Source organism: Oryctolagus cuniculus, chromosome 10, assembly GCF_051225735.1.
Source record: "Oryctolagus cuniculus isolate XC-2025 breed Fujian yellow rabbit chromosome 10, ASM5122573v1, whole genome shotgun sequence".
Taxonomy (NCBI): Eukaryota; Metazoa; Chordata; class Mammalia; order Lagomorpha; family Leporidae; genus Oryctolagus; species Oryctolagus cuniculus.
The window spans coordinates 80,056,054-80,081,948 of record NC_142876.1 but is presented as its reverse complement, the minus strand read 5'-3'; the positions used below and the strand labels follow the sequence as shown (position 1 = coordinate 80,081,948).

Here is a 25,895-nt window from a genome sequence, read left to right as displayed (position 1 = left end):
AGAAAGCAAAAGCTTTACTTATATCTCCACCTTGTTATGAGAGATTACTTGGGGTGACTAAGGGAAATACGCTTATATTAGAAGTAAAGAAAAAATGTGGGCAAAAGGATGAAAGAGAAACATTTAAAAATGAAGTTTAGGTACATTCTTTTTTAAAAAAGCATTCATTTGTATTTATTTTGAAAGGTGGAGTAATAGAGAAAGGGAGAGGGAGGGACAGAAATTCAGAGAGGGATGTTCCATCAGCTGGTTCACTCTCAAATGTCTGCAGCACCTGGGCCTGGGTCAGGCTGAAACCAGGAGGCAGGAGGTTTGTTTGATTCTCCCGTGTGGGTAGCAGGGGCCCAAGTACTTGAGACTTCATCTATTGCCCCTTAGGTGCCTTAGCAGGAAGCTGGATTGGAAGCAAAGAAAGGACTTGATTGCCAGGTGCTCCCATACAATGAGGTCTTCCCAAGTGGCAGTGTAACATGCTGCACCACTACATCCACCCCAGAAAAACTTAATGTAAATTTACTGTATGCTTATTAGGCTATCGCGTAGATATCAGATATTATTTATGATAGGAGGGAAGAGGGGCCTGAACTTGATCTTATGCCTGATAGCCAAAGCAAAGAGGGAATTGCTTTCTGAAAGCAGTTCACCAGGGAAATAGGATCTTGTATTTTCCTGCATAATCATGTCCAATAAGTTTAATTTTCTGTTAATGACAGGAAGAACAGACTTGTTGAACTGAAAGGAACATTTCACTTTGACACAACTTGCTAGTGGCATATAAGAACGTTCGTAATTACCTATATAAAAGGTTGCTTCAAAAAGTTATGGAAAATGAAGTTAAATGATAAATTTATTTTGGTTCAAACATTGGTGAAATTCATACATACATATGGGGGATCTTCAGGAAATTCATGGAAAGTGCATATTATGAAAAAATACACATGGGTATTTATACACTAAATTAAATTTTTTATGCCAAAGTAATCATATTTTTTAGTTCTATTTGGAAGTACCCTTTACTGAGTATTACAGACTTCTTGAAAGGGAAAAATATAAAGTCCATCATTTGATATTTTATCTGACTAGAATTTTATAGGGGTGTAAGATAAGATGGAGGAACTTACAGTCATGTGTCACTTAACAACAGGGATACATTCCCAGGAAAAGCATTATTAAGGGTTTTCATCACATTGCTGATCTGTTGACTGAAGGCCTTTATGTCAGGATTCCCTATTATAATTTTAAAGCAAATGAGGAGGAATGTGGAGTTTAACAGCACAAATTAGAGAACATTTTACGAGTATTTATGATCCATATACATACTGAAATCCATTTTGCATACAGCAACCAGAGTGACTTTGTAAAATTCAAAATCCAACTTTGTTTATGTCATCCTTATTCAGGGTTCTCCAAACAGCCAAAAGGAGGGCTATGAGGGTTCTTTAAAAAGTTTATGCAGAAATAGAATATAAAAATTTTTTATTTTAGTGCAAACAAATGGAAATCTGTGCATGATTTTGTCATTGAACACCCTGTTAATCTATGGAAGGAGATTTATTATGAGGAATTACTTATGAGCCTATGGGGGCTCAGAAGTCTCATGATTGCTGGCTAGAAGCTGAATACCCAAGAAGGCCAGCAGCGTAATTCTGAAGGCCTGAGGACCAGGACAGCCAAAAGAATAAATCCCACTCCCAGGGCAGGAGATGATATGATGAGATGTCCCAGATCAAATTGTGAAGCAGGAAGAAAAGGGATGAATTTCTCCTTTGCACTTCTGTTTTATCCAGGTCCTTGATTGATTGGATGAGGCCCAGCCATGTTGGGGAGAGCCATCTGCTTCACTGTATCTACTGGTGAATGCTTATCTAGTTCAGAAACATCCTCTCAGTCTCATCAGAAACTGTGTGTTATCTGGGCACCTCATGACACTCAAGTCAACACGCAAAATTAGCCATCACACTCCCAAAACAAAAAGCCAACAATGGCTTCCCGTTGCCCATAAGATAAAGTAGCAGCACTTGGCTTTAATTTTAAGGCCCACCACCATCCGTCTTATGCCACTCTGAGGTCATCAAAGGCCTTCAGCACTGTTGCATGTACTTCCTGCTCCCTCTCAACTGGGGCACTTCCTCCTGAGCTTCCTTCTTTTCCTGTTTGACCTAGGTACTCCCAATTCATCTGTCTGACCCCAATTTAAAAGTCTCTTTATCAGGGACACATTCTCTAACCATGTCCCACATACCCTACATACCAACTTCCATAGGCATTTCATGTGTACTTATATTTCTCTTTACTGATTTCTTTCCCATTTTTTAAAAGTGTTCCTCAAATTTGAGTTAATGATTCATTCATTATCTCTGTGATGGTAGAGACTGTTGATTTCCACATTGGTAAAACTTCAAATGGTGTCTGGCACATAGTAGGGTTCAATAAATGTTGAATAAATATTCAAAAATATTCAGATAAAATGAAGGTATGGCCCAACTAAATAACAAAAGTTTAGAAACTCTATTAAATTTTATTGAAGCACCATTGAATAGAAGGGCATAATGAAGTTTTATCTCCATGAACTTAATTTATGAACTTTGGATAAGATTTTGTATGTAACTAACAATGAAAACAAACTGTTACAAGACTTTTAGAACATTACTATAATCCCATCTAATCAAAGTACATAATCAGTTTGAACATTTCAAAGACTCTTCTCCAGAAGTTAAAAATTGTAAGTGGAAAAATCCCCTTACATTACCAAGTGAAAAACACATATCATGATTTCCCTTAGTATTTTTGTCATTTGCTGGTCATGTCAGGCAAAGAAGACATCCACAAGTCTTATACCTACCCCCCTTTCCTTTATTCTGCAACTGCTTTGTGAAAAATTACACTCAAAAGAAGTCACTATACATTTGCAAATAGCTTTTAAAAACCAGAGCCCTCTCCTGGGAATATGATCCTAATAGGATAGAGACAAGGCTAAGTTGCTGAATGCTGCTGGTCATTATTCTTTTGTTTCAGCTCAAAGAAAACATGCACAAATCTCATAACTAGACTCCCAGGCATGTGTTTTTGCTTACTGCCTAATGTGGTTCTAATAATGCAAACATTCCAGCTAAGTAATGATGACACATCTACAGTTATAGATATTAGAAGCCTACGCAAGGGAAACATCTTGGTAAAGACAAAGAGAAAATGCAATAAATGTTTCATTTAAATATTCTTGTTGCTATCCCATTAGTACCCATTCTAGCCTGTGTTAACAAGAAAAAAAAAAAGACTCTAAAGAAATATGAAGTAGAGGAATTCTAGGAGTCTGTGATTCAGAATTAGCCTTGAAATGTACTTGACTCAGAGTAAATCCTGCTTTTGTGAATACACATTTATGAATTGGAGAAATTGTTTTTTGGAATTCTTTTTTATTGTATCATTTGTTGCTGAGTCTCAAACATGTCATGATATATTCTTTGGCTAAAAATAGGACAATACACTTACTCTGTTTCTTCTTATTTTTAAATCTAATCATCCTTAAAGAAGTTGGATTGCAAGTCCTCCCAGGGATCAAGTCCAACTCCATTGGAAACTCCAAGACTCCACCGGATAAGGAGAGGGTATTACATGTTGATTTGTTACATTTCTCCCCTTGGCCAATAGCTTCCATATTACCTCTCTTATTTGCAGCCATATTGTCTGGGTGTGAATACTCTAGCTCTTGAGTAGTGCTTAAGCCAATTGGCATAGCTTTTTCCTAGAACTTCGTATTTAGTATAAGGGTAAGAGCGTGACCCTCACTTCACTGTTTTCAGACACTGTTGCTGCCGAGAGTAGGGCCTTCTCTGAAGACAATGTCACCACATGGAGGAGAAAAGAGTGCAGGGAAAGCAGAGAAGGGCATGATGATACCTAGATCAAACTTCACCTGATGCCAGTGTCAATATAGAATTTTTCTTTATTTGAACAAAAAACTTTCCCATTTATTTATTCCAGCTTAATTATGTTTTCCTATACTTGTAATCAAAGATTCATAAAGCAAGAGTATAATAATGAAAGTCACCTACAAGATATACTGTTTAAACTTTGGAGAACTGACTGCAATCTTTTTCTAATCCTACATATACCCTAACATTTTATTCCCATGGAAATACTCACCCATTAATGTCTTTGGATAAGATGGGCTTTTGTTCAGAAGTGTTCTTTTTCATCCAGAATACCCAAATCACATGCCATTTCCCATTTGAAATTTCTCTCAATTCTCTCCAGCATGGTGCTCCCTGCCCCTCTCCCCATCCCCTACTCTCCACACTAAGCTTACCAAGAACCTTATCATTATCATTAATACGGTGCTTTTCTCACAGTCACTGAATTGTTTACATGTTTCTTTCTTTCCCTGACCTGTTATAATAATAGTCACTATGCTTTATACTAAGCCTCTGGATAAATCTGTTTGCACAGAAGAGGAAACTAAGGCAAAAGACAAATGGCTTTAAATTTTCCCCAAAATGTAATATAGCAGAGCCATCTGAAGACCACTTGATTCCAAAGCTACTGCTTTCTCCCCTCTCATGACATTAAGCTGTAAGCTCCAAATATGTATTACTATTCTAGGTTGTGGCATTATTGTACTCTTGTTCCTAGCACTACACTCAGCCTACAAAATACATTCAATAAATAATAATTAATAAATTAACTGATCAATGAGATTTCACATATATTCAATGATTCTTGAACTTTTTTGAATGGTCTTTGGTCATGAATCATAGCACAATTCTAGACCTTGTTAACCACTGAGAAATATGAATGATGCTCATTCTGCAGAGTTATGTCTGGGCTGTTTGGAGGCACACTGGGTCTTTGGTGCTGCTAGAACAACTATTGAAAGGCTGTGTGACAGTGGCTAGTTTACTTAACCTCTCTGAGCCTTCATTTTCTCACCTGTAGAAAGAAGATGACAATCATACAACATATCAGTAAGTTATAATGATGCTGTAAGGCGAATGGAAGTCTATGGCATATAATGAATATTTAATGATGCTGAAAAATAAGTAGTTATTCTCCCACCGATAATGACTCAAACAACATCTTTGTGAAATAATTTAGTACCTAACCAGTAACAATGGGGAATCAGTATATTTAGCAGTGATCTGAAAGCTCTTCCTACTAAAACAAAAATGGGACATTTTGAAAGTGATGTTTATGGGGCTGGCACCGTGGTGCAGTAGGTTAATCCTCCGCCTGCGGCGCTTGTATTCCATATGGGTGCCAATTCTAGTGCCAGCTGCTCCTCTTCCTGTCCAGCTTTCTGGTATGGCCTGCGAAAGCAGTAGAAGGTGGCCCAAATATTTGGGCCCCTGCACTCACGTGGGAGACCTGGAAGAAGCTCCTGGTTTCTGGCTTTGGATCAGCCTAGTTCCTGCCATTGCAGCCATTTGGGAAGTGAACCAGCAAATGGAAGACTTTTTTCTCTGTCTCTCCCTCTCACTGTCTGTAACTCTACCTCTCAAATAAATAAATAAAATAATTTAAAAAATAGTGATGTTTACTTAAGGTTTGTAATATTCAAGGCCAAGAGAAAAATCAGAAAAATCATACAGCTTGCTTTGTAGCTTATGGAATACTGGTTATTTTTTGTTTAGAATACAAATTTATATTTATTCTAATTTTTTCTTTCTTCATTCAGATCTAAGTAGTTTATAGCAAAACTGAGTAATTAAAAATTGAGCTTTTCTGCAAAAATTTGGATGGCTGATTGTCCAGTTTTCAAATTGCTTCACAAATAATTCTTCCCCTGCCAGTTAAAAAATATGACTCAATTGTGGCTACAAAGTCATTCAAAAGTGTGTTCTAAATCTTGGAGCATTTATCTTATAGCTTGATATGCGTAAATATTTTAATTAAAAATCTAAATTTCTCCTTTCCCAGAAATATGAAGACACCTTTTTTTCTTAATGTTTTGGCCAGACTTTTTCAGTATAAGCCAACAGATGAACAATGGGGAATGGGAAATTGGAAATTATATTTGTTGGTTCTTTGACAGCAAGAACTTATATAATGCTGGAATGTTAAAAGATTGTAGGATGCTATTTTTGTGGTATTGGTAGCTAGATTTAAAATAATCTACCTGAACATTTGTTTGTAATTAGAAATGTATCCAATGAAAATACATTTTTTCATGCCAAAATTTAAGAAGAAGGTGGTTTATACAAGCATGTTCTTAGCAGGAAGTCAAGCTGGACTTTTTCAATCCAGCCAAAATCAGAAAGCATTATAAATCTCTCTAGAAAACAAGTTTATAAACTCAAGTTATGTTTAAATAAACATTCTAAGTTAAAATGCTGGACTGAACCCCAGAAAATGTCCAGTTTCTCTTATCACTGCTTTTCTGGTGCTGCATTTAATTATATGATAATTAACCAAGATTTTTAAAATTTTCTTGAAATATGGTGGCAAAATTACAACAGGTACACATGGAATTCCTTTATTATATTTTAAAAAGTAAGCAAATGTTATTCTGATTAACCTTTATTACCTAGTATTTAATCCTGTCAAACGTCCCCCTAACCCTGTTTGTGTAGATCAAAATTTTTTAAACTATACTGACATATTCATTTGAAGCCTTTATAATCTCCTTATGTGAAAAAATTTAAGAAACAAAGAATGCTTTCCTGTCTAAATTCAGTTAATTGATAGTTACTTCTGTCCAGTACCAATTTTTGTCTGGTTCTGTTATTGACGAAGACTTCAAATTAGTCATTGGTTTAAATAAATATTCAGTTCTTTTAAATTGTCCACAAGGCGGCAGTAAAACATCTTACTTCTCCCCAATATCTTGAATTTCTAAATGTTCATTTTCTAAGCATTAGATTTTATATTTGGCTGAACAATACTAAAACTATTCTGCCTTAAATTTCTACTTTGCCATTCAAAAAGACTGTATTAGTAAATATGAGTTAGGCATGATGAGACCCTTAATTTTTCCCAATAGATGAGTAGAAATCCTTAATAATTTCAGAAGATAAATTGCCTACTTATATTGACAAGCAATACTCCTTTTCTGTTTCTCAGGTTTACGATGAGTCCCTATAAATCTCCTAAGAGAACTTCAATAGTAAGTTTGTTATCTTTTTCTGTTCTCCTTTCTTGATCATAATATATGAAGGTGGTATTCCACATGTGATTTTTCTACTCAGAGTTTTCAAATAAAATGTAAAATCTAATGTTTCCATTTGTTTAGCAGATGCCCTGACATATCATTGCAGTATAGGAAAACACACTTTTATAGGTTTCCTTCACAAGTGAAAAGAAAACATCTAATGATTGTCAGGACTGAAGGCTCAGAAAGTGCTCTGGTAGGAATCGCGCACTCTAATGGGTACCTCCACAGCCTTGTCTGTGCTGTAGGTTACGTGGTATGTGCCCGAGTTGGAGAATACTTTCCATGACCTCATATGTCAAGCAAGTGAAGTGTACCTTGAAGCACATGCCTCATACAAGAGATGGAGGTGGGGAGCTGTGGGGCTGGATGACCTTGTACTGTTCACTGACTTACTGTTGCCAGAACAATGGTTGCCCTGAGGACGATAGGCTGCCAAGGCACCACTGGCATAATATGTCATTCCAGTAAATGCCTGCCATTCCTAAGAAAAACAGACAGGTGTGCATGCATTATAGGAGGAGAAAGAGAGGGAAGGAATGCTTGGACAAAGTAAATTCTAAACACACTTCAATATAGGAGGTTTCAGCTGCAATCTTCACGCTGTCTGCATTCCTGTGAAAGCTGCAGGGAACTTGGCCAGAGAAAGATTGTGAGACTGAGTCCAGCATTTTGCCAATGCAGGCATAGCACGCTAGTGTGTGTGCGTGTGTATGTCTGTGTGTGTGTTTGCAGTATCAAAGCAAATTATTTATGAAGTGTATTCATATGGCAAAATGTAATAATACAGCATATATAGATGCACACACACACATAGATTTCCCATTCTGTCCATTGTTTTATTAAAGATATGTACTCCCTAGTGCCTTTAGAATTGGACATTGTTTTGTCCTTAGTAATAAAAGGCATGAAGTTCACGGCAATTTGTGCCTTCAGAAAGATGGTTTCCTATTTAAGATACCCTAAATTAAAACATGCATCACTCATATAGCAGTTTTTGAAAATGCATATACCCTTATAACTAGCTACTCTAGGAAAATGCACTGAGTGATTATATTTCATATTAAGGTGCAAATGTGGTACTGGATTTGCGTTGAGACACAAGTGTTTTGTGACTGAGAGCAGAGCGTTCTGAAAGATTTTCACCAGCAGATTCAAAACTACTGAATTCCACATCTGAGAGTAATGACATGATTCTCTTACTTTAAGAAAAGCACATTGATTTTAGACATATTGAAACTCAGAAGTTTTAGAAGTGTGTTTGGGTTAAGGTTAAGTCGTCCTTGACAGTATTAAAAGAAAGGTTTGAATTGTTGAATAACCACCTTTCACCCATCCCTAATTGTAATTTAAATGACAATATGCTCTCAATCAATAGCTCTTTGTCACACTTTGAAGATCAAGGGATGAGATTTCACCCCATGGGTTTACAAGGCAAAAGCTCCTTGTTCTTAACCCTAAAGATGTTGCATTGGAATACCTGTTCTCTAGCAGTTTGTCCTGGATAGAAGCTTTTAAATCATACCTTAGAGAAATAATTTTCAAAAAAGCCAGAATTCTCATTTTTGTCATTTTCTCTCAGCCAAATATCATAATAAAATATTCCCAATTTAAAAAACCAAATTATCCTGTACTAATTTCTCTTGTTTAACTTTAGTCATTTCATCTTAATAACTAATCTGAGCATTTGCTATATGCTGGGCATTGTGCTAGGCCCATTTATATTAATTCTTTATTCTTCTGAGTCAGTCTCTGAGTTAAGCTCTAATATTTATCCCCATTTAACAGATGAAACTCAGCGACTGAGTGATGTTTTCTCTTGTCACATGGCAAGAGAAGGGAAGAGATTTGACCAAATAAATTCTATCCGAACACACTTAACACATTTAATAAATACATATTTAATAAATACACATTTAGTACATTCTATCTTTATGCATTTAACGTGGCCCCCTCAGCTTCTCACAGGATGAAAACTCAATGTTACTAAACACAACCACTTCTTTTCCCTAAAATCTGTCTCTGTGTAGAAGTTTATAAATGTATCAGAAGTATGTACTATTAAAATATAAAACTGCATTTAGTATGTATTTTTGTGTAGCTATGCTTTATACATGAAACAGGCACTTTGATCCCTTTTCTCGTGCTTTCCAAGAAGAAAATGCATTCTTCAAACACTGGTGTGTGTGTGTGTGTGTGTGTGTGTATGCACTACTTTGCGTCATTATGTTCATAGGATGGCACTGAATCCTAGGCCAGCCTGGCTCTGCCATTGAGGCTCAGAAAAGATGGCGTTTGCCTATGCAGTCTCTCACTGATAAATTCATAATTAGGTCTGAACACACAGGATCCAAGCCCATCCGTTAATTTTAATATTCCTATATCAATTTTATAATAACCAAACAATTTTCTTACAGATCTCAAAAAATTCTCCAATTTGGGTGTTTTTCTGTGAGTGGACAAGGCTAATGATAATAATGGCCATTGTATGACAGCAGAATTTCAAAAAGTTCATGGAAATTGAATTAAGAAAATAATGTGCATTGTCTCTGTACCTTTGGAAGCCTTCACATATGTTGAGTATGTTTTGTTAGGTTATAGGTGCAAAGAGGTAGTCCAAGTGCCAAATCCTATCCCAGTACATATTTTGTCTAGTCTATTGGCTGGCTTAGCAGTGTTTCTAAAATATGAATTATTGGGATATTTTACATGAACATTTTTTTACTTACCTTTGGAAAAATCTCTTGAGAAATTACAAAATCTGAACCAGGTTCCTGCCAAAAAAAATTGGCTATAGTACATTACAGGTGCCCCCTTTTAAAGATTATGCTTTTCATGTCACTAGTCTCCATAAGCTCAATTTTATTCTTAGACCAAAATGCTTTTCTCATTGACAGGGTTAGAATGGAGCTTGTGTCTTTGGAACGCATGTGGGAAAAAGTACCTCATACCTGCTCCATGATGTATTGTTGTACTATAATCATATTCATTTTATTGGTGAAGAAAGAGCCCCGCCCCCCCAAATTAAATAACCACTCAGTGCCACAGATATTAAGTGAAAGATCTGGGATTCACCACACCTATCTCATTCCAAAGCCTGTGTTTCAACACCTAGGAAGCAGTCATTCACTCATGTATGGAGAGCATTCGCCTTCTGATTAGCAAAGTGTATGTTTGTGATGATTATCCAGGGATGGGCTTGAAAGGTGCCTACAGATCACTGGCATGTGCTCACTGCTGTCTCCATTTTTTCCTATTATAAGAAGCTGCTGGGATTGCTTTCTGGGTATGATTAGGGCTTGTAAAACAGTACACATTCACTGTAAAAACATCTAACTTAAGTGACTTCAACTTTACACAATTGGCAACAACAAGTCCCCAAAAAGGCGCTGGGGAATTCATTTCAGTAGTGCCAGTCATTCCACCTGCCATTGCATGCTGGAGTGAGAGCCAGGTGGGAGCTGGCAATCTGCTGTTCCCACAGCCAGTCTTGGCTGACTTGCTTTGTAAATCTGTTGTTTAAAGATACGTATTTAGCCATCATCATCATCATTAATATTATCTTGATATAAAACATTTGCAATTTTAATGCCATTGCAGAATGGAAGTGTGAGATAGTTTGCAGTTATGTAGTAGTGATTTTCCTGAACTTTCCATGATTCTTTCACCCATCCAAACACTAGATGAAATTTGTAAAATTAGTTGCCTCTGGGGAGAAGGCCATCTTAGGATGCTTTGTTTAGACCACTCACAGCATCATCTCTTTTACCTCAGGCCACTTAACAGCAAATAAACCTTAATCAAGTAACATTTAACAAGGTGAGAGGGAGAGTAAGAGTATGGGGCTAGGGCCACAACACCTGGAACTGGAACTGAACAGAGCTGTGACAGATTTTGAAGCGTGCACAAGAGGAGGCAAATGAGCGATCTCTAGAGAAGACATTGCTGTTAATCCATCTTTCCTGATGAACGTGCAAGGCTGGTGAGATCATTTACCCAACACGCCTTTCTGTGGGAGCTCTCCGTCCAATGTTGTCAATGTTAAGCCAGTCCCCTGTCCTGTGCTTAGCCGAGTGCATAAGCTGTGAAGAGATGGGAGTTTGCTTTCCTCTGAGGGACAAGAACAACATGCTGTATGATGCTCTGTGTTGCTACTTAAGAGATTCAGCTTGCTGATTTTGTTAGAAACAGAGATTGAAACAATAAAATGATATTCAGGGATTATTTTAAGTTGTTCAGTTATATAAGGATAGGGAAGATCCTCCCAAAAATACAGCAGAAAAGAATGCATGTACGTGTTTGGGGGCAGAGGAATGAAATGAGATTGTGTTGAAAGTGTAGGAAATAGGAGTGTTGCTATGTCACCAGTCATTATTATTGAGAAGGGAAGGCATGTATGCTTTAAACCCCAGAAGACATCATTGCCAATGGAACATGTTCCTCCACCCCCTATAACTCGGTGTACTACCCTTAAAGGGACATCTATCAGGAAATCTTCAGTTGTGGTGTAAAAATCAAAATCATATTCTCCTTCTTTCCCTACGTTTTTCCTTTCCTCTTTCCTTCCTTCCTTCCTTCCATCCTTCCATCTCTCCTTTCTTCTATCCTTCCATTCTCTTGCTTTTCCCAAGTAAAATAGAAGTCACTCAGCTTTTCTTTCAGACCTGACAAAACAGACATAGGTGATCATAAGCCCTACCCCCTCGCCCACAGCAGATTTCTCTTGATTTTTGCTGTAAAATCTTTTAAGAAAAAAAGAAAGTTGGCAGTGCTACAGATAGCAAAGGGTTTAAATGCAAATGAGAGCTCAAGGTAACACTTGAGTGTGAATGAGTTTCATTCAGAGAGTGCCAATCACTCAGCTGTCACTGATGATTGACAAGATTTCAGGGGCTCCTGGCACCAGAGTACTGCCTATGAGAGGAGGGGGAAGAGGGCAGAGAAAGGTTAGAGGTGAAGAAGACACTTTTGTGCCTTTTAAATTTTTCTAAAGGTCAGCCCTTTTGACCTTAAATGGAAACTGAATGTTAAGATCATTCTATTTCTAGGATTTGTGAAGACTTAAAAAAAATTTTTTTTTCCAGAATTTGTCCTCAGAGTGTTTACTAAATGGAGAATCTCTTCATTATGTCACAACTCTTCAAACAAACCTTGAACCAGTGTTATCCCTCAGTAGTCACACTTTATGGTCATCTAGCTGGATTGTGTCTGGAACCACTATGGAATGCAGCACAGGTCATTTGGGGTGATTCTACTTTTATACCTGAAGAGCTGCACACATCACTATGCTAAAAATGAGCTAACCCCCCTCACATTGTCAGGAATCAAATTGATCTGTCTTTCAAGGCTGTCTTATAAAACTCTATGGCTCTGCCAGAGCACTCAGATTTTGCTTTATACATGTTTGAAATATTGGAAAACACATATAGATTATTCATGGAAAACTGCAACCCCTGTGTACTTTCCCCTTTCTTTGATATCTTCCTTATGAGTTATTTTGGATTTTGGTAATATACAGTGAAGCCAGAATTTTTCAGGACATACTGGGAAGGCACAGTGTTAGAGAAAATAAGTAATGCATTTCAAGAGAAAAAAATTTTAGAGGGTGAAAATTCACACTGTCTATCCTTTAAAATCTATTTGTCTTAATTGCAATTCTTTGAATATTCACTGACTGTCTGCTCTTTGCACAGTGTAAAGGAGACCACACAATGTGAACTGTCTTCATGCAGCTTGTTAGCTCAAAAAATGTAGTTTTCTGCCTCAGTGGTACTCAGAGCATGTTTCTCTGTCTCTTTGTTCTCCAAACAAACCCTCAGTAAGTATTAACCAGGTTAGTGTCAATCTGCCACTAAAATAGAATAATGGTGTTTTTACAATTCTCCAAATAAAAACAAATGCTTAAAAATTTCTCAAGTGAATTTTTTTCTGTCCCATGTGTTTTTCTTTTAGACATGGAACCTCTCTGCTAATAAGAAATTTGTAAAATGAATTGAACTTGTATCCAATAAGTGCAAAGTGATGAAAGAGTGACTCCATCGAATATTGTTTCTCCAAATGGGGGTGGCATGTGGATGATGTCATTCAATGGCATTCCCCAATAGGAGCCAATTTTAGTGCTGAACTCCATGAACGAATGTAACTCTTGCTAAAAATAAGCCTCTAAACCATCTTCTCATTACAAAGAATACAGGTAAATGAGAAGAAATTAGATTTCTTCAAGAGAGTAGAAGATTTATCTCATTCAATTCTCTAGACAATTATATGAGACAATTCTTATTCCATTTTGCAGAGGCAGACAATGAGGCATGGGAAGTTGGCTTTCTCTTGTTCTAGATCACATCATGAATGAGCAGCAGTATGTACAGGCATGCACTGGAGAGTAAAATGAATCATGCTCAGACTACACTGGGTTCTCACCTAGCTATGTGCATTGGAATTGTCTTAGGAGCTTTTTCAAAATACTTTTGCTTGGCTTCTAAACCTGGAGATTCTGACTTAATTGACTAAAAGTAGGCAAGATATTTTAGAAAGCAAGATAATTTAGAAAGAGACAGAGAGAGCTATAGACAGGTAAAAAAATTTTTTTTTCACTGTAAGGAAATAAGGTCTCCCAAATAATTAATTAGTTAAATATTCTGAATATCATTCAGAGCATAAACATCTTATTTGGAGCATGTATATATCAGTAGAGGAATCTTCAATAAAAGCTTTTGGCGCAGAACAGATGATCATACATCACCAGCAAAATTTGGTCCACAGAAGGACAACTAGAGCTACCAGAACTGCCAGCAAGCACACCCCCTGGTGTGCTGGTTTCACACAAATTCCCTGAGTGCAGAGAAGACTTCAGAGCAAGGTCAGTGTGCATCCCTTAGCATGTGGTGTAAACATATTGAAAGAGTGAAATCCGTGCCAAATCTCTTTATTAATTGTTGAGTTCAGTTATTTTGCTTTGGAAACATAGAAGCCAACAAATTTCTTGAGGTATCCTTTATGTTGGCAGGGTGGCCTCTATTAAACTGTCAGTCACAATTTGCATGCTATCTCAGTGTGCTAAATGTCAGGAGGTGCTGTAGGTGAACAAAGGAAACCCTGATGTTCAGAGTGAGGAATAAAACTTTAAGCCACCAAAACTTTGAATTGAAAATGATATTTTATGAGAGTACTTGAAATAAAATGATCTTCTTGTCAAACATATTTGAAAATGCATTGTGCTAGCTATTGCCCTTCAGGGCAAAGATAGCAGACATTTACAAAATATTTAAATTTAGGTGAGAGCAAGAACAGAATGAATAGACAGCATGAAGTAAGTGGGACAAAGAGTCTGTTTAAGTTTAAATCTGTATAGGTGCTGGGTGTACATTTGGCCTAGTGATAAAGAACTATGCATCCCATATCCAGGTACCTGAGTTCAATGTCTGGCTCCAGCTCCTGACTCCTGCTTCCTGCTAATGCAGACCCTGGGAGGCTGTGTTGATGGCTCAAGTAATTGGGTTTCCACCTAGCAGGTGGAAGACCCAGATTGAGTTCCTGGCTCTGACCTAGCCTGTACTCTAACCTTGCAGGCATTTGGGAAATGAACCAGTAGATGGAAGCATGCTCACCCTTCTGTGTGTATTAAAAAAAAAAAAAAAAATTATGAATCCCTGCAAGTTCTTTTTCTTGTCATTAGAAAATCACAGCTCTCCTTCCCAATGTTTACAGAAAAGTGCTCAATGTTCCCTAATACATTGAACTTCAGATTGGAAGATTTCATTTCTCAAGAATATAATCTTTAAGTTCAGAGCATGTGTTGACCACAAAATTTGAAAAGTGTAATTGTCACAGAAACCTTTGCAATAAAAGCAACTCAGTAGCTTTAAAAAAAAGATTTTATTTATTTATTTGAGAGGTAGAGTTACAGAGAGAGGGAGAGACAGAGAGAAAGGTCTTCCATCTGTTGGTTCACTCCCCAAATGGCTGCAACAGCCAGAGCTGAGCCAATCCGAAGCCAGGAGCCAGGAGCTTTTTCTGTGTCTCACACGAGTGCAGGATGTTAAGCACTTGTGCCATCTTTGCTGATTTCCCAAGCCATAGCAGAGAGCTGGATCAGAAGAGGAGCATCTAGGACTTGAACCCAGCACCACAGGGGGAAGCTTAGCCTACTACACCATAGCACAGCCAACCCCACCACTTAGTAGCTTCTTTAGCTGGCTAGAAAACTGTGAACTGTGTGATAGTTGTTAAAGTTTCCCTAAATGGTGGACTGGGAAAGTAGTGAAAGATGGCCCATGTGGGAGATCCTAAATGGTTTCTAAAATGGTGGAAATGTTATATAGCTGTGCCTTCTGACACCCCAGCCACTATCTATGTGGGATATTGACACTTTAAATGTGGCTAGTACAACTGGGAAAGTGAATTAGTGAATTTTTGTTTCATTTTTATTTTAAGTAAAATAGCCATATTGCTGGCTGCATTAAACAGCACAGTTCTATATTATTCCAGTCCAAATGCAATGCTAAATAATCAATCTTTCAAAATAGCTAATAGCTTAATCCTATTTTTGTGTGTTATTGGGAATTGGTATTACCTGAACATTATAGGTGATATTTTTGCTAGTAAACTTATTAAGTGTTAATAAAATTAATTGAGCAATAAGAATAGTTTCTGCTGTGTTATTAGTATCACTAAGATGGGGCTGGCACTGTGGCTTAGTATCCTAAGCCTCTGCCTCAGGTGCCCACATCCCATATGGGCACGGATTCATGTCCTGGCTGGTTCACTTCCCATCCAGCTCTCTGCTAATGGTCTGAGAAAGCAGTGGAAGATGTTCCAAGTGCTTGGGCTCGGTACCCAGGTGGAAGACCTGGAAGAAGTCCTGGCTCCTGGCTTTGGATCAGCCCATCTCCAGCCATTGTGGCCATTTGAGGAGTGAATCAGTGGATGGAAGGCCTTTCTCTCTGTCTCTCCTTCTCTCTGTCTGTAATTCTAGCTCTCAAATAAATAAATAAAATCTTAAAAAAAAAAAAAAAAGAGTACTAAGATTGTCAGGAAGTCCAGTTTGCTGGCGCAAATTTGAGAACTGAACCTGAAGTAATGTGTAGGCCCTCCCTTTTTTCATATAAGATTGGTGGTGATCAAAACTTTGATTCTCCAATCCCATTATAAAAGAAGAGTTTTTATTTACTTTAAAAGTTATTGAGGGGGCTGGCGCTGTGGCATAGTGGGTAAACCTGCTACCTGCAGTGCTGGCATTCCATATAGGCACCAGTTCAAGTCCCGACTGCTCCATTTCCAATCCAGCTCTCTGCCATGGACTGGGAAAGTAGTGGAAGATAGCCCATGTGGGAGATCCTGAAGAAACCCCTGGCTTTGGATCAGCCCAGCTCCGCCCGTTGTGGCCATTTGGGGAGTGAATCAATGGATAGAGGATCTCTCTCTGCTTCTGTCTCTCTGTAACTCCACCTTTCAAATAAATAAGTAAATCTTTTTAAAAAGTTATTGAGGTTTATCTTTTACATCAAAATTAGCGTTTCCCTTTACCTACATATAGATATACTAGCATTTCTACAGTAATCCTGTCATCTTAATTTTTTGCATTGTTTTTAATTTTTGTTGAAGTATAGCATACGTAGAAAAGGTACACAAGACGTACTTACATGTATCTGTGATGTTTTCGATTACTGATAATTCTTTATTCTGAGTTTAAGCCAGATGGGTAAACTTCTTCTTCTTCTTCTTCTTTTTTTAAAGATTTACTTTATTTATTTGAAAGGCAGAATTACAGGGAGAGGTAGAGACAGAGAGAGCGGTCTTCCATATGCTGGTTCACACCCCAGATGGCCGCAACAGCCAGAGCTGCGCCGATCCGAAGGCAGGAGCCAGGAGCTTCTTCCGGGTCTCCCACACAGGTGTAGGGGCCCAAGGACTTGGACCATCTTCTGCTGCTTTCCTAGGCCATAACAGAGAGTGGGATCAGAAGTGGAGCAGCCGGTACTAGAACTGGCACCCATAAGGGATGCTGGCGCTTCAGGCCAGGGCTTTAACCCACTGCACCACAGTGCCAGCTCCCAGATGAGTAAACTTCTAAGAATCAGTAAGTGCAATATCTTTCATTCCTTAGAAAAATGTCTAAGGGAGTTCAAAGCCTACCTCTGCTTACTTCTCTACTCCACATCTAACCCCTCTCATCACTTTCTCCCACCAGTATCTGTATGTCTACATTGGTAGATTATTACTTACATCCCACCTTCTCAGAATAGAGGTCAGAGAATGTAAGTTGTTAGTTACTGCATCTAGTCTTCAGCCATCAGAGTCTATTTTCATACAAATCAATTCCTAATTTCCAGATGCTGAGTTCTTTAGAGAAACCTGGATTTTTTTAAGAATTAATAATTAATAATCAGCATTTTTAACTTTCTTAACGTTTTTCTTTTCCACTTGGTTATAGTCACCTCTCTCTGTCTCTCTCTCTGTCTCTCTCTCTCTTTTACTCTTACATTCAATCTCCCCCTCTCTCTCTTTCATTCCCTATTTTAAAGGTTTTGCTGGCTATAATAATTTGTTACTGAATATATTTCACTTTAATTTTTTAAATGCTCTTCTAATTTGAATTTAGACCTTCATACAGATTTGTTGCCAGGCTGTTTTGAAATATATGATTTTAAATGCATGAAACTCATCCTTTAAAAATGATTTGTGAGTGTACATTTGAAAATGGTTAATGCTTATTTATTACAAATGGAATAATTACAGCTAATGGAACAGTGCCATTTAGCATCAGCCTAGTGGTGTGGGGGAGCTTGTAATTAGCAGCTCTGTAAGTGCCTTTTTTTAGATTATGAAATGACAGCTACAGAACACCTTTCTGTGAAATGTCTCCATGTACTAAATTCTCTCCTGTTTATTCTTATTGGCTGCTGACAATGGAATTGGGGAACCTTTGGATTTAATTGATTTAATCACCAGCTGAGTCCTCCTCTGACTTAGAAGACAGCCACTTTAAAAATATATATGCATCATAGAAATTGCTTAGGATAAGGCATAGAGATTTTCCAAGCAAAAGATGAATTTCAAAAAGTTCCAAATGGCCAGAGGTGGTACTACATGTTTTTAAATAAATTTCCTCTCAAGATGAAGGAATATAAATTTGTTTTATTTTAAATTTTTGTTTTAAAGCTTTACATGACTGTCTTTCTAGATATTACCTCATCTACATAGAAAAGATCAGACAACTAATTTTTAATCTAAATGTTTACTATACTCCACAGATATCTTAGGCAGTATTTCTGCAGTAAATGAAAGCTGCGTTTTGGATTTTGAGAAGAAATCTAAGCTACCTAGTGGTTCAGGTTGCTCTTTCTTAGCCTTAGATTGTTATATGAAGACCCTTCATCTTCGTTCTTTCTTGAGATCCACTATGGGTAATCCTGATAAAAGCAGAATTCTGTCTGTATCAAAGAACTATCTCTTGATTTTATTTTATTCCACATTTTAAGTTTGACTAAAGTGTTAACTAAGAAATTCCATTAAAGTGACTTTCAGGAGGAATGGCCCCAGGAGTTGCATTTAAAATAAACTTTTCTAATGCATAAAGTTTATGTACTAGGGCATATGTAAAGTTTCATGTGTTTTTTCTCCTCTTTGAGCACCAAGAGATTGTGATACTAGACCTAATATTACCCTTAGAACTTCTACTGACATCAATAAGAAAGGAAATAACTGGTAATTTATTCTGAGTTGGCAAGACATTTTCTAAAATGCATTGCAACCCTAATTTAGAATAGAGGGGAAAGGGTTTAAATTAGGTTTTTTATAGTGGTAAGTATTTGCAGACAATGTAGAGATTTATGGATTAATTTGTTTTAAATTAACTTTTATAGGGTGACTAATAGTCCACAGGGATAAACCAGGCTTTCAATTGCCCATGATTTTTAGTCAGATCCTAGAGAGAAGATCATTTCTCTCAGGAAACGGTGACACACTTTTTCAAGTGTGGTATATGATTTTTTTTTCACAAGTCTCCAGAGAATATAAATAAGTTCTGGACCTTGGGGAAAGACATTCACACTTGCCCAACATTTGATGTCACATTTCACTCAGAAAAAGAGTAGGCCCCTGCCCTCCACCCTGGTGAGGGATTATTCATAGGCTGATTTCACTGGCTTACCCCAGTGGCACCCAGAGAGTGTTCATACAGACAGATGCTCTGTATTATAGACCCATAAAGCTGTTTCCCTACATTTCCTTTTGTACAAGAAATGTTAATCAGATCCAAAAGCTGAAAATGAAATGTACATTTTGAACTCTATATTGTATCAAACTCTACCTAAGAGGTATTCAGTATGAAGAGCAGAGATAGCAACGTTAATCCACAAAATGTATATAGGTATGTGTATGTCTATATGTCTATCAATCCGTCTACCCATCCATTTATTTAGATGTTTCCTGAACATCTACCATACATTGAGCCAAATGATAGAGTTTAGGGAGGTGAGTTAGCTTTAGAGCTGACTGATTAGATGTATTTGTATTGTAAGTACATTTCATTAGCAAAGGAATTTTATTACATGTTTAAATATCACAAATTATTGAAGTGTGTTCCATGTTTTTTCATGTAGGAGATAGTAGTGATAAGAACAGTAGCTTGATATCATGTTCTTACTGAAAACACCAAGAATTTGCATGCTTTCATTCTATATAACTCTCGAACAACTTAGATTATATTTTGGTTGATAATTGTTTTGTCTCATTACTTTGAAAATATCATTTGATGATTTCCCACATGGGTGCAGGGGCCCCAAGGACCAGAACCATCTTCCACTGCTTTCCCAGGCACATTAGCAGGGAGCTGGATCAGAAGTGGAGCAGCCAGGGGTCAAAATGGTGACCATATGGGATGCCAGTGCTGTAGGCGGTGGCTTAACCTGTTGCTCTACAATGTTAGCCCCAAGGTCTAGAAGACTCTTAGTTATTAACTTCAAATATGTTTTCTCATTTTCTCTATTAACTTCTTCAGGGATTCAAAAGGCACTTATATTATTCTTCATATATTTCAACCTCTTTTACATAGCTTCTATCTCTGTCTTTTGCACCTTTATATCTTAGATGCACTTTCTGGCTAATTAATTTTCTCATTAAAGGCATCTATATCTGACTCATTAATTGACCTTTTTCTCATTTTGTTCAGTAAATCTATTTAAGAGTGATATTTGCTCTAATTTATCAAAATTGTCCTTTTCATTGAATGCTAGGGAATTTTTGTGTGTGTGTGAGGTATGTGTGTGTATAAAATTTTTATTGAAGTCCAACATACATACATAAAAATGCAGAAATCCTAAATTTATAGCTAGATGAATTTTCATAAAATGAACATACATTTATAACCATTATAAATAGTTCTGCTATAAATTTTCTTGCACATTTATTTTGGTGAGCATATGTTGAGCAATTTTTTTTGAGTTTATTTCTAAAGGAATTGCTTTGTCATGGAGTATGTGTTGTTCAGCTTCAGTGATTACTGCCAAAAAATTTTCCGAAGTGGTTTTACCAGTATATACTTTTATCAAAAGTATCCAAAAATTCCAGTCCACTCATGTTCTCATTATAATTTCTAGAAATTTTATTTGATCATTTTATTTAGAAATTTTGTGTTATTTTTATATCTGACTGTTCTTTTAACATATTTTCAAATATTTTATTGTTATAGCATGTTAAACATTCAAATTTCATACTCTTTAAAGGTTTGGTCTTTGCCTATCTACCTTAGCAATTTGTTTAGTTCAAATTTTCAAGAAATTATAAACTTATTTCTAATGACACTTGTGTAGGGGAATTCTTTGAAGTCTGAGTTGAAAAGTATGCTCTGGGGCAGGTGCTGTGGCATAGCAAGTAAAAATCTCCGCCTGCAGCACCACCATCCCATATGGGTGCCAGTTTTAGTCCCAGCTGCTCCACTTCTGATCCAGCTCCCTGCTATTGCACCTGGGAAAACGTTGGAGACCCAGATGAAGCTCCTGGCTCCTGGCTCTGCCTGATTCAGCCCTGGCCATTGCAGCCATTTGGGGGAGTGAACCAGCAGATGGAAGATCTCTCTCTCTCTCTCTCTCTCTCTCTCTCTCTCTCTGCCTCTGCCTCTCCTTCTCTGTAACTCTGACTTTCTAATAAGTAAATGAATCTTTTTTTTAAAAAAATATGTTCCTCCAAGTAAGATTTGCATCTATATTCTCTGAGTGCCTGGAAATACCACCAAATTTGCATAACTCCCATAGTATAATTGGGCTGAAAACCCATAAGAGGTCAAGTTGGTGGGAATAATTTCTCCAAAGAAATATTTCCCTTCTATTCAAAACAAAGATTGAAAGAAATTTCCCTCACACTCCTTTCTGTGGGTCAGTTCTTTGCCCTCACTCACCCCTTCACTGAGCTCCAATAGCTGAAAGCCCAGTGAAGTTATCTTCTATCAAATTAAGCACTTTGTGCCTACTCTGATCTTCTTTTCTGACTCCTTTACACAACAATTAAAAGTAAAATCTGTTTTGTTTGGCATAATGGTTAAGATGCTGTTTGGGACACCTTCATTGCATATCTGAGTGCCTGGGTTCTAGTCCCAACACTGCTTCCATTTCTAATTTCATCTAATGCAGATCTCAGTTGACAATAGGTGGTGGCTCAAGTAGTTGGGTCCCTGCTGTTAATTAACATAAGGATCTGCATTGAGTGCCTGGCTCTTGCATCAATCTGGCCCAGCCTCAGTTGCTCTGGGCATTTAAGGAGTCAGCCAGCAAGTGGGAACATCTCTCTCACTCTCTGTCTCTCTCTGTCTGTCAAATAAATAAAAAGTAAAATCTGCTGATAACAAAAGGACAGGTATTCCCATGGTTCCACTTTGCTTTACCTCTCTGGGTTTGTGTTTTCATTTCAGTATATTTGCTAACAATAGCTCTTAATTTATTGCCAGTGTAGCAATGAATTTAAAGGAGTTGTTTAAAATTTTATCCTACATGAAGTATTACTTTTCAAGGGTAATATTGTTTAGAACAACAGTTCTCAATGTGTGATCTAGGAGCCTTTGCATGAGAAAGTTACTGAGGTTTTTCCAGGGTTCACTAGATCAAGTCTATTTTTGTAATAATAAATGAGATACAGGCCGGCGCCGTGGCTCACTAAGCTAATCCTCCACCTGTGGCGCCGGCACTCTGGGTTCTAGTCCCGGTCGGGGCACCGGATTCTGTCCCGGTTGCCCCTCTTCCAGGCCAGCTCTCTGCTGTGGCCAGGGAGTGCAGTGGAGGATGGCCCAAGTGCTTGGGCCCTGCACCCCATGGGAGACCAGGATAGGTGCCTGGCTCCTGGCTTCAGATCAGCGCGGTGCGCTGGCCGCAGCACACCGGCCACGGTGGCCATTGTGGGGTGAACCAATGGAAAAGGAAGACCTTTTTCTCTGTCTCTCTCTCTCACTGTCCACTCTGCCTGTCAAAAAAAAAAAGATAATAATAATAATAAATGAGATACAATTTTCATCTTTTTACTTTCTTTCTTTCTTTTTTTTTTTTTTTTTTTTTTTTTTTTTTTTTTGACAGAGTGGACAGTGAGAGAGAGAGAGAGAAAGGTCTTCCTTTTTCGTTGGTTCACCCCACAATGGCTGCTGCGGCTGGCGCACTGTGCTGATCCGAAGGCAGGAGCCAGGTGCTTCTCCTGGTCTCCCATTCAGGTTCAGGGCCCAAGAACCTGGGCCATCCTCCACTGCACTCCTGGGCCACAGCAGAGAGCCGGACTGGAAGAGGAGCAACCGGGACAGAATCCGGCACCCAGACCGGGACTAGAACCCAGAGTGCCAGCACCTCAGGTGGAGGATTAGCCTATTGAGCCACGGTGCTGGCCTACTTTCCTTTTTTTTTTTTTAAGATTGATTTATTTATTTGAAAGAACTAGAGAGAGAGGGAGAAGAAGAGGAAGAGGGAGAGGGGGAGGGGCAGGGGGAGGGGGAGGAAGGGAGAGAGAGAGGGAGGGAGAGGGGGAGAGAGAGGGAGAGAGAGAGGGAGAGAGAGAGAGATCATCCAACTGCTGGTTCATTCCCCAAATAGCTGCAATGGCCAGGGCTGAACCAGGCAGAATCCAGGAGCCCCATCTGGGTCACCCACGTGGATGCAGGGGCGCAAACATTGGGGCCAACTTCCACTGCTTTCCCATGTGCATTAGCAGGGAGCTGGATGAGAAATAGAGCAGCTAGGTCTCAAACTGTCACCCTTATGGAATGCTGGCATTGTAGGTAGTGGCTTAACTTGCTATACCCAAACGCCAGTCCCAATGTTCATTCAATTTTTAAAAAATTCTCAGGGCCAGCATTGTGGCATAGCAAGCACAGCCACTCCCTGAAAAGTCAGCATCGAAAATGGGTGCCAGTTGGAGAATTGTTTGTTTCACTTCCAATCCAGCTCCCTGTATATGAGCCTGGGAAAGCAGAGAAAGATAGCACAAGTGCTTGGGCCTCTGCACCCACATGGGAGACCCGGAAGGAACTCCTGGCCCCTGGCTTTGGTCTGGCTCAGCGCTGGCCATTGCAGCTTTTGGGGGAGTGAACCAATAGATGGAAGTTTCTCTCTCTCTCTCTCTCTCTAACTCTGCCTTTCAAACAGATGAAAAAATATTAAGAGAAAAATCTGCTTTATTTTATAAAGCCATAAATATTGGAGGTATAATTTGGGTTACAAATCTCTTTGAGCTTCTTAATAATTTTTAAGACTATGCAGGGATTCTGAGACCCAAGAAGCTAGACATTGCTGATTTGGGATAACCTTTGTGGTATATTGCAAGAAACAGAACTCAACTGCAAATGCCAAAGTACATAGCACCATCAGTCTGCTATAAACAGCTAGGAGGCAAAGAAATCCATTTTAAATTGCTGTTGAAAGCTTTATGTAAGTATGTTCTCAAGAGACCACAATTTCTTCCAGAACAAGAACCTAGAGGGTTGGAAGCTTGTCTTTATCATGCACCATGAGATCCTGAGAAAGCAGCTCAACATCTCTATTTTTCCGATTCCTCAACTTTAATATAGGAGCATAGTAAACCTAGTTCTTCTTCCTGGTATTGAACCTCAAGGAGGTAAAGTAGGATGGTCACAAGATCAATCTTGGGTCTTTGTATGGTTTGGAGCTGTTGAAAATATGGTCATATGCCATATAATGACATTTTGGTCAATGGCGATAGTCTCATAAGATAATAATGAGGCTGAAAAGTTCCTAACACTTCATTACATTAGAACTGGTTTTACATTGTCATGCAGTGTGTTACTGACACATCGGTGATACTGGTGTAAATAAACATACTCACTGCTACTTGTTTAAAACATAGCATATACAATTATGTATCTTGCACAATACTTGAGATGATAATAAACCATTATGTTACTGGTTTGTGTTTTTACTATACTTCTATCATTATTTTAAATTATATTCATTCTTTTTTTTAAATATTCATTTATTTGAAAGGCAGATTTAGTTACAGAGAGGCAGAGGCAGGGAGAGAGGGAGGGAGGGTGAGAGGGAGGGAGGGAGGGAGGCTGCAAAGGCTGGAGCTGCGCTGATCCAAAGCCAAGAGCCAGGAGTGTCTTCCAGGTCTCCCAAGCAGGTGCAGGGGCCCAAGGACTTGAGCCATCTTCTGCTTTCCCAGGCCATAGCAGAGAGGTGGATCAGAAGTAGAACAGCCAGGATTTAAACCAGTGCCCATATGGGACGCTGACACTGCAGGCGGTAGCCTTACCAGCTATACCACAGCGCCAGCCATAATATTTATTCTTTATTAAATAAAGTTTACTATAAAATAGTGTGCCATGCTACACCAACAGCAGCATCATGCATTTCCTGTTTATTGTGTCTAATGATTGACCTATACCATCTAGGTTTGAGTAAGTCCATTCTAGGATGTTTACACAGTGACAAATGTGCTTAAAGTTACAGTTAGAATGTGTCCTCATTTTTAACCAACACTAGACTGTAAAGCCTTATTGAAACTACCAAAGATGCATTTGCTTCAAGTCTCCTACTTAAAAAATTATCACTGGAATTTAAACTGAGTGATAAATTTAACTAGTATCTTAAAAAATCAATATGAGCCCGGCGCCATGGCTCACTAGGCTAATCCTCCGCCTGCGGTGCCGGCACTCTGGGTTCTAGTCCCAGAGTTGGGGTGCCGGGTTCTGGTCCCGGTTGCTCCTCTTCCAGTCCAGCTCTCTGCTGTGGCCCGGGAAGGCAGTGGAGGATGGCCCAAGTGCTTGGGCCCTGCACCCGCATGGGAGACCAGTAGAAGCACCTGGCTCCTGGCTTTGGATCAGTGCAGCACGCCGGCCATAGCAGTCATTTGGGGGGTGAACCAACGGAAAAAGGAAGACCTTTCTCTCTGTCTCTCTCTATCTCTCACTGTCTAACTCTGCCTGTCAAAAAAAAAAAATCAATATGAAATAGTTAACTATCCTTCCTACTCTGAGAGTTCTCAGCATTCTATAATTTCTAATCAATGCTAAACTGATGAAACTTTGTTAATAAGAAAAGAATGAGGATTGAAGTGTCAGCTTGGTCTGATGGAAAGAAAACCACATTGAGGAGGCCTAAATTTTCATCTTGTGCTGTCATGTGTCAGTTGTGTGATATTCCAGGTAGTAGGGAGCATTGTGCCAGTGACTCCCGGTGTACTGTGTCTCCTGTTGTTCATGCCCTTGTCTAGTGTCCTCCCCCTTGTCTTTGAGCTTGCTTGGGATGTTAGGGACTTTAGC

At 38.5% G+C, this 25,895-nt stretch overlaps 1 long non-coding RNA gene across 1 annotated transcript in view; it reads left to right on the top strand.

Moving 5' to 3' along the window:
• LOC149124308 (uncharacterized) overlaps nt 1–7,098 on the top strand; it is a 240,445-nt gene extending 233,347 nt beyond the window's left edge. The window contains exon 2 of the long non-coding RNA XR_016214647.1: nt 7,057–7,098. This is a non-coding gene — a long non-coding RNA (uncharacterized LOC149124308). The remainder of the gene's footprint in view (nt 1–7,056) is intronic.
• Nucleotides 7,099–25,895: the final 18,797 nt, after the last annotated feature.